This window comes from Rana temporaria, chromosome 5, assembly GCF_905171775.1.
Source record: "Rana temporaria chromosome 5, aRanTem1.1, whole genome shotgun sequence".
Classification (NCBI taxonomy): Eukaryota; Metazoa; Chordata; class Amphibia; order Anura; family Ranidae; genus Rana; species Rana temporaria.
This window is the reverse complement of record NC_053493.1, coordinates 142593444-142606952: the sequence shown is the minus strand read 5'-3', so window position 1 is coordinate 142606952 and position 13509 is coordinate 142593444.

The following is a 13509-nucleotide window of genomic DNA, read 5'->3' as shown; positions in this document are numbered from 1 at the left end:
AAGTGGTAAAACAACACTTGTGTTTTTTGTTTGCTTACAATTCTCCTTTAAGGGGGTGTGGCAGGTGGTGTGTACTAAGCATACTACATAATTTGCTAACAGGTGTCCCTCATTCCCATCTCAGAAAGTAGGGAGGTATGCTAATGTGAAAGATTCAATATAATTTAATGTGTTTGTGCACTTATAAAAATGAATGAAAATAAATATTGTGCAGTGGCAACAATAAACCAAAATTCCTCATTGCAGTACAGTATAAACAACAGATTTTCCCTGAATGTCATTCTTCTCTTTGCATGGCATTTTCTATTTTCATTGCAAATGTGAAGTACTAGCAAATTAGATTTTTTTTTCTATTTTGTTCTCCAGTGACTGATCTGTATCTGCCAGTTACATATGTGTTTTACTTTGGAGAAAAACATTATGGCGTAAAGTTCTTCTGTGAGTTTCTAAGGTGCTTCCAGCCCATTGTTCAGAGTCATTGTCAGGTTAAATTAGGGAGTACTGGCTCCATGAGTGTAAAAAAATCAATACTTGATGGAAGATTGCTCCCCGGAAAATCTGTTTTGATTCCAGGATTAATTCGCGACCAAAGGCTTCAGTGAAATGACATGCCATTAGTCAGAAAATGAACACATTCTACCCTTGAAATTGGATGGAAATATGTCAGGTGCCTGACCTATTCATTTGCTTGCCTCTCTGGGCATAGGCAGTAGGTGTGGTTCTCCATCCTCTCCAGCATCTTTTTAAAGTAGAATATGAAAAAGAGAGGCCCACAGTGAATTCAAAGTATTCTCCAGACCATTGTTGTAAAGCATTTTAAAATTCACTCCGTCAAGGTAAATGCATCTCTGTACTAGGCCATGTTCTCTCTAGTGTTTTCAAATCTTAGAATATACTCTAATAACAATCTTAAAATAAAGCAGAGATTTTCTTTGTGTGCATCATAAGAGCATTTGCATTATTAATGTCAAGGTAATGTGTTTGTCATCATCCGTAATGCTTTCTTTTCCTAGCTTCCATTTATTGATTTTTTTTTTAGAGAAACTTTAAAACAATGCAAAAGTAAGAGTTGCATTCAGGGACTTAAAAAATCATGTTAAATGCAACACTAAAGAGCAAAAATATATTTTTATATAGGGATAAAAGCCAGATGTGTTAATGCAGTCAACATAAGCTGTTAATACTTTACAAATGTTGTACAGTTTTTGGGTAAAGCATAACTGCATGTTTATTTTTGACTACCACCACTGCTTTCTTTATGTAGCTAAGGTTACTACAGCACATTATACAGTATTACAGTGCAAGCAGTGGCCACATAAAGTGGCAATAGTTTGTTTGTGCCAGCTTGGTCCAAATGAACTATAACATATTTAATCTCTTCACACCTTAAAGAGGTTTATGATGCTGAGAGGCGGGGCAGGGCTTAAGATCATGTGACCATCATGATTGGCTGTCACCGCGGTCACATGATCCAGAATCTCCCGATCAGAAGCAGCGATCAGGAGCTTTCAGTTAGGCACCTGTAACCATGCCGGGAGCGCCAAGCGTGCGCACTCTCGGCTCAGCTGTATAAACAGCAATTCAGCCTATGCGGCCTCTCTGCATCAAAGACCAAGTGCAGAGAGGCCACATATCTGCGTGCAGCAGGCACCAAGGGGTTAAACATGGAATTCTACTTTAAATTGCCTGTCTGGTGACATCACAGGACATCACAGTACAGTGAAGTATTAACATGTGATTACTGTTCCGTGTAGAAGTACTGTAAACCCCGGCCAGCTCACATTGAGTGATTAAAATTATGTTGGTTGCCATTTATTCAGGAAGAGGACAGTGCTGGAACACAAATCAGTGAATTCTTTAGGGAACAGAAGTTGAGTATCGCAACCAGGAATATGAACTGCTTACTTTTTACTTTTCTGATTTGCATATTGTCCTGGACCCAAATATTAACACAAAAGACCATCAACTAGCATTTCCAGATGGTGCTCCACAATGGACTGCATATGGTGAGGGGAAAAAGAATTTGATCGCCTGCTGATTTTGTCCACTGACAAAGAAATTATCAGTCGATAATTTAATGGTAGGATTTATTTTAACAGTGAGAAACAGAAAAACAATAAAAATATCAAGACACATTTTCAAAAAATTATGAATTGATTTGCATTTTAATAAGTGAAATAAGCAGGGCTGGCGCTCCCACTATCCTAACCTAGGGAGGGTGTTGGCTGGCCCGGATGTATCACTCATGTAGTTCGCCAGACCCAGTGGAAGCCATGGCAAGCGTGGCTCCACCCAAATAGTGCTGACTGTGTTTCACTCACTGTGCATTGTTGTGCAGGCCTCGCACACAGGGCCGTCTTTTTCCCTTGTCATGGGGAGTCCTGGATGGGTGGCGGTGCTGTGGCGGAAGCAGAGAGAAGCGAGTGCCCAGGAGGGAGAATAGCTCCCTGACCACCAGAGAGGTATGGAGCAGCAGGTGCAGCAACCCCGATGTAGCGGCGCCACCCAGAGGTTGCGTTCCTCCAACCTCCTCTCCACTCCCAGCTCCAACAGTGGCCCGGAGGACAGTCAGATCGGGGCCCCCCGAGGACCAGCGGGAGGCACATGCAGCCAGGGACTGCTACCTGGGACAGTCCATAGTCTATGACATAGAGCAAATCACCCCCATCCTCACCAGTCAGAAGGAGAAGGGCCCTGCCTGCTGCTGGCCAGCAAGAATGTCCAGGTATCAGGCATCATACACATAAAACACTTTCCCACAGACTGGGACAAAATGCACACAGAAGGAACTGCAGACAGGGCTAGGGGCCCCTCTCTTCCATCCTCCCCCCCTCTCTCTCTCTCTCACCCCCCTCTCTCTGTCATCCCCAATCCCCCCTCTTGCATCCCTCTTTCATCCCCCCTCTCTCTCACCCCAATCCTCTCTTTCTCATCCCCAATCATCACCACTCTCTCTCTCATCCACAATACCATCTCTCTCTCTCACCCTTCTCTCTCTCATTCCCCCTCTCTCTCTAATTCCCCTCTCTCTCTCTAATCCCCCTCTCTCTCATCCCAAATCCCCTCTCTCTCTCTCTCATCCCAAATCCCCCCTCCCTCTCTCATCCCCAATACTCCCTCTCTTTCTCTCCTATCCAATCCCCCCTCCCTCTCTCATCCCCAATCCCCTTCTCTCCCTCTCTCATCCCCCCTCTTTGGCTCTCTAATCCCCCCTCTCTCATCCTAATCTCAGCTTGTTATCTGTATAAAAGACACTTATCCACAGAAGCATGTCAAAACAAAACCAAAAGTCATCCAGTGCTCAACCATGGATCATAACAAAAAAGCAATAAATATAAGCGATAAACAACAAAACCCAGTGCAGCCGGCAAAGGACACCTGGAAATCTAGCTAGTAGACAATTAGAAGATAGTCAGCACTCAATGGGTTAATGAAGAGATTACTGGCAATTAGAAAGGGGTTTTAAAAAAAAATTGATGATTAGGAATGAGCTTTATGTTCGAGTTGAACATTCGGCGATTAGCGAACAATTTGGGGTGTTCGCGGCAAATTCGAAAAGACGCGGAATACCCTTTAAAAGTCTATGGAAGAAATCAAAAGTGTTCATTTTAAAGGTTAATATGCAAGTTATTGTCATAAAAAGTGTTTGGGGGCCTGGGTCCTGCCCCAGGGGACATGTATCAATGCAAAAAAGTTTTAAAAACTGCAGTTTTTCTCGAGCAGTGATTTTAATAATGCATAAAGTGAAAACAATAAAAGTGAAATATTCCTTTAAATTTCATACATGTCGAAAGTATGCATGTAAAGTAGCGCATGTTTCCCGTGTTTTAAACTGTCCCTGCACAAAATGTCATTTCTGAAGGAAAAAGTAATTTAAAACTACTCGCGGCTATTCAGAGAAAAGTCATTGAAAAAAATGACAGGCCCCCCCAGTCCATTACCAGGCCCTTTGGGTCTGGTATGAATATTAAGGGGAAACACTGCTTTTTTTTTTTCAATTACTTTTATCTGTATTTCCGGGACACAACAATTCATTAATAGCGCAAGTAGTTTTAAATGACCTTTTTTCCTTCAAAAATTACATTTTGTGCAGGTAATGGATCTGGTAAAGATTTTAAGGGGAACTCCATGCCAAGATAAAAAAATGGCATAGGGTCCCCCCAAAAATACATACCAGACCCTTTATCCGAGCACGCAACCTGGCAGGCCGCAAGAAAAAAGGGGGACGAGAGAGCGCCCCCCCTCCTGAACTGTACCAGGCCACATGCCCTCAACATGGGGAGGATGTTTTGGGGGTCTGTGACACCCCAAAGCACCTTGTCCCCATGTTGATTGGGACAAGGGCCTCATCCCCACAACCCTTGCCGGTGGTTGCGGGGGTCTGTGGACGGGGGGCTTATCGTAATCTGGAAGCCCCCTTTAACAAAGGGCACCCCCAGATTCCAACCCCCCCTATGTGAATTGGTAACGGGGTACATTGTACCTCTACCATTTCACAAAAATAAGTGTCAAAAAAGGTAAAAAAACACACAGCTTGGGAAACTTCCTTTAATAAAAAAAAAAATTCCAGCCGCCGCTACCCATAACTACGAATGATACAGCCTCCTCCATCCCGGGCGAATGAGTGAACATGAGTGCGGGGCCACCCGTGGCATGGGCGAGTGACCCCGCCCCGTTCTGGGGGTTTCCGGCGCCTTCCCCATGGTGTCACGGGTGACCCCGCCCCCTCTGGCATGTCACGGGTCGTGGAAGCGGCGGGTAGCGCGGGTCCGGGTCGTGGAAGGATGTACATCCCTGGAATGTTTTATTTTATTTTTTATTAAAGGACTTTTCCCAAGCTGTTTGTGTGTTTTTTTACCTTTTTTGACACTTTTTTTGTGAAATGGTAGAGGTACAATGTACCCCGTTACCAATTCACATGGGGGGCTGGAATCTGGGGGTCCCCTTTGTTAAAGGGGGCTTCCAGATTATGATAAGCCCCCCTGCAGACCCCCACAACCACTTGACAAGTGTTGTGGGGGTTAGGCCCTTGTCCACATCAACACAGGGACAAGGTGCTTTGGGGGGTCACAGACCCCCAAAGCATCCTAAAAAAAAGGAAGGATAATTGCGGTAGACTCTGATAAATGTGGAAGCTTCCACATTTATCAGAGTCTACCGATCGCTCTGATAGAAGATCTTATCAAGAACCTGCTTCACAGAAGGATTCTGGGAATTTTTGTGAGCGCAAGTGGAGGATCTACTGCTGATTTAAGATCTATGGTTGAAAGATATGTTGATAGTGGTCCGGCAGGACCTTGATTTCTGGTAAGCAGCTGCATGATTGGTGGTGGATTCACGTCTGGTGCCTAACAACAGCATTCCTGAAGCTTTCACGGATGTCTTCCTTGTCATATGGACTTATCACAGAATTTTATTTAATTTTTCAATTTTGGATTTCACGGACTTTACACACCACTTTGTGGTTTATTTTTATTTAAATATTGTTGTCACGTTTTTACACATTTATTTGTGGTATTTATCACTGGGCTTGCACAATATTGCCCAGCAGGGCCAGGTGGCTTTGGGCCCCCTGACTTTATGCGATTTATAGAAGTGTTTATATCTTAGAGTGTTAATTTAGAAGTTTTTTAGCACACGCACTTGGGCACACGCCCAATTTGTTTGTTTGATATAAGTTCACAATTTGGTTTAGCGCAATTATCCTTCCTTTTCTTGTACTTACTTTGTTTATACACAATTTAATTTCTGCTTATCAACCCCCAAAGCATCCTCCCCATGTTGAGGGCATGTGGCCTGGTACGGTTTAGGAGGCGGGGCACTCTCTCATCCCCCCTCTTATCCTGCCGCCTGCCAGGTTGCGTGCTCGGATAAAGGGTCTGGTATGGATTTTTGGTGAATGGGCTTATCCAGATTCCGATAAGCCCTCCGCCTGGAGACCCTGACAAGAGGCCCTTGTCTCCATCAACATGGCACCCACCCCCTAATGTTGAGGGCATGTGGCCTGGTATGTCTCAAGGAGGGGGCGCTTACTCAGACCCCTTTCCTGACCTGTCCGGCTGCATGCTCGAATAATGCTGCATACACACGATGGTATTTTCCCTTGGAAAAACCTTGGATGGTTTTTCCAACGGAATTCCGCTCAAGCATGGCTTGCATACACATAGTCACACCAAATTCCGACTGCCAAGAATGCAGTGATGTACAACACGTACGGCAGCACTATAAAACGGAAATCCCATTCTGAGTCCGGTACCATTTGGGCTCCTTTTTCTAATCTCGTGTTAGTAGAAGTTTGGTGAGAGACGATTCACGCTTTTCAGCCTTCGTGCTTTTCAGACCATTTCTGCTGTTCAGTTGATGCTTGTGGGTTTGTATCTGTTTTTCAGTGCGTGTAGTCAGTTTGTATCTGGTTTTCAGTGCGTTCTTGTCTGCTCGGTTCTAATTTTCAGGTCGTTCTTCATAGGTCCTTCTGTTCTTCAGTGCGTTCTGTTAGTTAGTTCTGACCAGTCGAACGTTTTCTAGCCATGTTGTGACTACGTACTCTTCGTAGAGTTCATGCTGTGCGGGGGCTTGGTGTTGGGGTTTTTACTTTGACCCAAGCTCAGTCCATGAACAGGGTGGGGAGCAGTTCATCGACGAAGAATTGGTTGCTCCAGCATGACCAAATCTGTCGTATGCCATTGCTGCGGGAGATCCAGGAGAATAATCCTGATGATTTTAGGAATTATCTCCGGATGACGGACCCCGTGTTTCACTGTCTGTTGGCTTTGCTGTCCCCTTATATTACCAAGCAGGGCCCCTGAAGTCTGCAGGACCTCAAGTTCTCGACAGGCATCTCCCCCCAGACTCTGGGGATCATTATTCCAGAGACCTGTTCTGCCATCATCCAAGTCCTGCAGAAGGACTATATTAAGGTAAGTTTTCTCCTAAAACATCACATTCTATGTATTTAATGTTTGCTAATGAATTGTATTTATTGCATCATTCCCTAATTACCATGATTTTAATATGCTGTGAATGTCCCCTGTGTCCATGTGCATGCTGTGAGCTTTTAATGCTCCTTTTTTAGCCTACATGCATATTTGCCTTCACTAACCTCTCCAGCATGCTTTCCTGAGCCCATACACACCTAGCCTAGTCACTTAACAATATATTTTGTAAGCTCCATTGTAGTGCTTTACCCCAAACCCCCCCTAAAATGTGTACAAATGTTATTGTTCTCATTAAATTCAGGCAGAGTGCCAGAGGCTTTTTTTGGGGGTCCCAAACTCATCTGTGTACACATGTTATGTTATTGGTCTGGGCGATCATCTGATGAGGCCATTCCCCCAGAGCACCCTCACCCCTGAGAAGAGGGTTTTTAATTACCGGCTGGCCAGAGCCAGAAGAGTCGTGGAGAATGCCTTTGGCATTATGGCCAGCCGGTTCCACCTATTTCTTACAGCAATTAATATGGCGGTGTATAAACTGAATTACATAATCCAGGCATGCTGCATACTGCACAACTTTTTAAAGATTAATGCTCCTAATTATGTTGCCTCAGTTGGGCCTAAGGCCAGACTTCCTGAAACTACCCTGATGGCCCTTGAAGCTGGCCGTCCTGGCTTGCCCCCCCCAAAGCATCCATGAAGTGCGACAAAAATATGTGGATTATTTTAGGTGTAGGGGGGCCATTTCTATGCCAGAACATTTGTGATTCTTTTCTAAATAAAAAAAAAATTTGATCTGATAAAATGTTGAATTTGATTTATTGAACAAATAGTGCAGCGCTAAATCAATCAAAATGACAAGATAGATAAAGTGACATATGAAACAAATAACTAAGTGAAATAATCACAATGAAATACAGTGATTAATAAAGTCCATATATGTGTGTTGATCACGTATTGTGGAAAAAACTCCTTCCAAGTGGGAACACTGGATGTTGAATGACCAATAGCCGAAGGGAATCACGGTTACTTCACACAAAGAGAAGATAAAATACTCTTACCCTGTGTTGTGGACTCATCTGTTTATAAAACAGTGGGTCTGATGAGCTTGTGGTCCTCAAGGACCTGAGACGATGTGGTGAAGTCTCCCAGGTAAGCGATGCAGTCTCACTGGCTCCTATGAGATGGATCTCGAGGGCTGAAGCGGCAGACCGATGGATGTGCTGCTACAGGCTGGATATGGACCAGTTCATGGAAACTCCAAAAATAAAATGAACAAAAGATTGCTCCAAATGGTGCAGGTAAAAAAAAAACACTGAAGGTGGTTTTGCCATTATTAAATAACCCCCATGGTCACTGTAAACACCAACTTAATACAAAAACTGGTATTGAGCATTGAAAGAAGAAGCCACACATTGTTGAGTAGAAAACCTTTTACGGGGTGCATGCGCGGCGCGATTAAGGAAGGACTCGCCCAAGCTCAGCTCCATCGGACCCAGTCCTTCCAGGCCAGCTATCCAGGGCTATACACCTTGTTTTTCAGCGTTTTCACCCAGCACCCCTGTGGGAAGCATCAGTGCATGCCATCAGCCAGGAAAGAAAGAAAATGGCGCTCCCAGCATTGTTTGACCAACTTTCTTCTGGACATGGAGCAGAGGAGCAGCAAAGTCTCCCAAAATGGCGCCAGCGCGGGCCTCCACGCGGTCCCAGAGAAACCCTCACCCGTTCTATCCACATCACCGGTGAACAGTGAGTACAACATGCCCTTATCTAAGGCTGACCTAGACGCCAGTCTCACAGCCATATTTGATAAACTGGTGAAAAAAAAAATAGAAATGGAGGTTCATAACTCCACAACAGCCCCCTCACATGAGATTGCTAGCATAGGCAATCATACTGATTTGCTGTAGACAAAACATGACAAACTCTCCCTAGCACACAATGACCTGAGGAAGGACTATGAAAACTTAGCAGATAACTTTGCTTTCATGCAGGCACAGGTTGAGGACCTGGACAATAGAAATTGCCGCCATAACATAAGAATACGCAGTGTCCCTGAAACAGTGGCAGACCCGATGCCTGCGGTCTCAAAAATCTTTCATGATCTCCTGCCAGAGAAACCACTGTCAGATTTCACTTGCGACAGGATTCATAGAACCCTCTGTCCTAAACCCACCCCAGATAAGCCCCCCAGATATGTCATCATGTGTATGAAAGACTTCCTTGTTAAGGAGGATATCATGCGGGCCTCAAGAAATACTCCCAACATTAATTTTGAGGGCAAGAGACTGCAAATCTACCCTGACATTTCACCAGCCACTTTGGATAGGAGACGAAGAATGAAGGAGGTCACTAACATTCTACAAACAGCCGGGATAAAATACCGTTGGGGCTTCCCCTTTAAACTCTCAATTCCACATAACGGCACTACCTATACAGTGTACAACATAATTGAGGGAAAGGAGCTCCTAGTAAAATTGGGCCTGTTGAACCAGGATCCCCCTCAACGCCTTCCTGTTACGCCCAGATCATTTCCAATTTGGTCTACTCCGTCCACCAGACACAGCCAGAGAGATTAGAGAAGAATGTTCCACTCCTTTCAGAATCAGGCTCTGTGATTGTTCTATTTTTTTACCTTGTGATTGCTGCTCACTCCAGCACTGGTTTGTATTGGCTCAATTGCCCGGTTCTATGTCTGGCTCTCACTTCCAGGAGATTTAGTTCACCAATTTATGCAAAATCCCACCTGTCTGCTTGTGACTGGCTCTGATTCAATGTTACACCACTGTGGTCGCACGCTAAGATAGGTTCTACATCCAGTCTGGCATACCGGTTATCCCCATTTTCTGCCTATGGAAACTCTTCCCCATGCAGACCATGCTGGATTGGATCTCAGCTTGACTTGCTTGCAGTGATATCTGCATGTCTTTTTTTTTATTTTATTCTTCTCTGAAAATCAGTGACACTCACTATATAGTCAGCAGTTTGTTGTATGTGTGGGCAAAACCCCATTTCTCTTATTTTTTATAGTCTCACTGCATCTGCTCAAGTTCCTTTTTTTATTACAGGTCTTATTCCCATGCACTATATTTGATACTGTTATTAATTTGCCTGGATCATCCGCTGTCGCTAGTTTGACCCCCTCCTGCTTTCGTGGTTGACTGCTATACCATTCCTTGTGGTGTGGCATTTGGCCCGAATTGCAGGACCAGGACTTATTTGTCCTCTTTCCCTTACCCCTTGTTTACGTGACAAGTATCTCCTTGTCCCCATGTTCTCACTTTTCATTCTATGTTTTTTGGTTCTTGTGGCCCTTATGGCCTGTTTGACTCACATATTTGTTGGATGTCACGATCTCTCGGTTTATAACATAATAAGTCATGTGCTCACTGCTCCCTATGGATTTGTACTGTTCACTGGACATGCTATACAGATTTTTTTTTTACTCCAGCATGGATTTCTGACCCCAGTCTTGATCAAAACACCTCCCTTTGGAGATCAATATTGTGGTCAGTTCGGGTCTGTGATTGCACTCTCTCTTCAGAGCATTGTATATAAGGTTTTTCAGTATATCTCCCTTATTATATTCTTTAATGGGTCTTAAAGTTATTTCCCATAACGTCCAGGGTTTCAACTCACCCCACAAACCCAAAAAAGCGTTTCATCATTACAAACGATTGGGTGCAGACATTATCCTGCTGCAGGAGACACATTTTGCAACCCAAACTATTTTGATAAATCGTATAATCAATTTCACTACACGACCCTCACTAATAAAACCCGCGGTGTGGCGGTATTTATCCGTAACTCCACTATTTTTGACATTCAAAATATTTACAAAGATGTGGATGGTCGTTTTATTATACTTAAGGGAACAATTAATAACCGGGCGATTACTATCGCATCAGTCTATGCTCCTAACAAATCCCCTTTCTATAAATGTAGCTATGAAAGCATATACTCATTATTCCCACCCCCATGACTGCTACGCTAGACTAGACTACATTTTCTGCACCCCGATTTTATTAGCTAACTCATCTCAGGCACATTTTCCCCCTTGCCCATGGTCAGACCATAACATCACCTCCCTGAAAACTTCCTATATAGGCCCTTCTCCTTTTAATTGGCGCCTTTATGACTCCCTCCTGACAGATGCTCCAAACATCCAATCCATTTCCACAAACATAGAAAACTACTTTTCAGAGAACACTAACAACGAAACCCCCCTACTACCCTATGGGTTGCCCACAAAGCTGTTTTACGTGGACATTTAATTAAATTAGCGGCAACTAAAAACAAAGAAAGACTAGCTGACATAAAAAGTCTCACTAGAGAACTGTGTCAGGAGAGTTTAGTAGACCAGTACTATGTGCATACACAGAGGAGACAAAGACTGTATGCAGTGAAATAAAGGTGTTTATTTACAAATAAGTGAACAAAACATGTGGGACAACCAGTGCACAATAAACAGCAAACAGTATGTACAATCAAAGGGAGATACCGTATCCATAAACAAAGCCAGGCCGAGGTCATACACAGGGGAAGTCAGCAGATGGGTGAGGATGGGAACACAGCGGATCAGGGAGCAGATGGATGGACGGGCTGCGAGGTAGGAATCCAAGGGAAGCAGGAATCAGGAAGGAAAGTCCAGGCAGGGATAAGGATCAAGATACAGGGAGGAAAGTCCAGGCAGGGATCAGGATCAAGGATCAGAATCAGGGTCCAAAAATCAGGGTCAGGATACAGGCTCAGGATCAAGGTAAATAGACAGATACCAGGGCGAGGACTGATTGCACACGCCGGGTATATATATGCTTGCTAATTAAGTTCAGGTTACACCTGAACGCAGGAAGGGCTGTATGCTCCATACTGCCAAGAATCCCCCGCTGGTGGACGCCAGTACTGCAGCCCAAGGATAACATAGCACCACCAGGGAAGAACTCCCCCGACAGTCCAAGACTGTCGGGAGACACCTGGTGGTGGGTCACAGTACTGCACGCCAAATACCAGGCAGTAACACCAGCGGGGGGAACCTTCCCTGACAGTACCCCCCCCCAAAGGAGCGGCCTCCGGACGCTCCAATTAGATGTTGCTGGGGGAAGTCCGTGATGTCAAGCTGGGCAGCAGATAAAGTCACATCAAGTTGGGCCGGAGGAAGGTCCATGACTTTTAACAGGGCAAAGTGCAGCTCAAGCTGGGCAGTGGGTACAGAAATCTTAGGCTGGGCAAAAAGTACATCAAGCTGGGAAGTAGACAGGGGCAAATCAAGCTGGGCAGCATACTCCGGGTCATCGGGCTGGGCAGCAGGCTCCGGGTCGTCGAGCTGGGCAGCAAACTCCGGGTCGTCGAGCTGGGCAGCAAACTCCGGGTCGTCGAGCTGGGCAGCAAACTCCGGGTCGTCGAGCTGGGCAGCAAACTCCGGGTCGTCGAGCTGGGCAGCAGACAGAGGCTCAGGGTCGTCGGGCTGGGCAGCAGACAGAGGCTCCAGAAGTTGGGCGGTTGGCACTGCAACGTCAGGTGGGGTAACTGGCACGTCAGGCTGGGCAATTGGCACGACAGGCCGAGCAGCTGGAACAGGCTGGGTAACTGGCACGGAAACAACAGGCTGGGCAACTGGCACTGGAACAGGCTGGGCCGCTGGTACAGGAACAGGCTGGGCCGCTGGTACAGGAACAGGCTGAGCAGCTGGTACAGAAACAGGCTGGGCAGATGGCACTGAAAGAACAGCAGGCTGGGCCGTTGGCACTGGAACAAGCTGGGCAGTTGGCACTGGAACAGGCTGGGCAGTTGGCACTGGAACAAGCTGGGCAGTTGGCACTGGAACAAGCTGGGCAGTTGGCACTGGAACAACAAGCTGGGCAGTTGGCACTGGAACAACAAGCTGGGCAGTTGGCACTGGAACAACGAGCTGGGCAGTTGGCACTGGAACAGCAGGCTGACAAACTGGCACAAGAACTTCAGGCTGGCAAACTGGCACAAGAACTTCAGGCTGGCAAACTGGCACAAGAACTTCAGGCTGGCAAACTGGCACAAGAACTTCAGGCTGGCAAACGGGAACTTCAGGCGGAGGCACTGGCCGGGTAGCAGGTAGAGGTTTGGCAGAATCAGGCTGGTTATCAGGTTCAGCTGGCTTGCAAGCAGACTGGAGCAGGTTGGTTGGTGTGGAGACAGGTTGGGTTACTGGCAGGATCATCTTGGTTGGGAAAAACTTTCGTTTTTTCTTGGGCTTAGCCACAGAAGCTCTGTAGGTAAGGGGTGCAGCGGACTGGAAAGGAGGATTGGGATATGGCAGAGAAGAGGGAACAGTAGCTGGAGGAAGTTTTTGTGGGTTTGTAGGCGACTGAGAAGAGACAGGTGGGTTGTATGCAGGATAGGTACAGGGAGCAGAGACTGGGTATTGGTATCTGGTGGGAAGCAGTGTATACTGAGCTGCGACTGGGGTTGCCATGGGTGATGGGAGAAAAGACTCTTGAACAGGTAGGTGTCTGATGGTAGAAGTGGCTTGCTGTGGGTTTGTAGGCAGCTGAGAAGAGACAGGTGGGTTGAATGCAGGATAGGTACAGGGAGCAGAGACTGG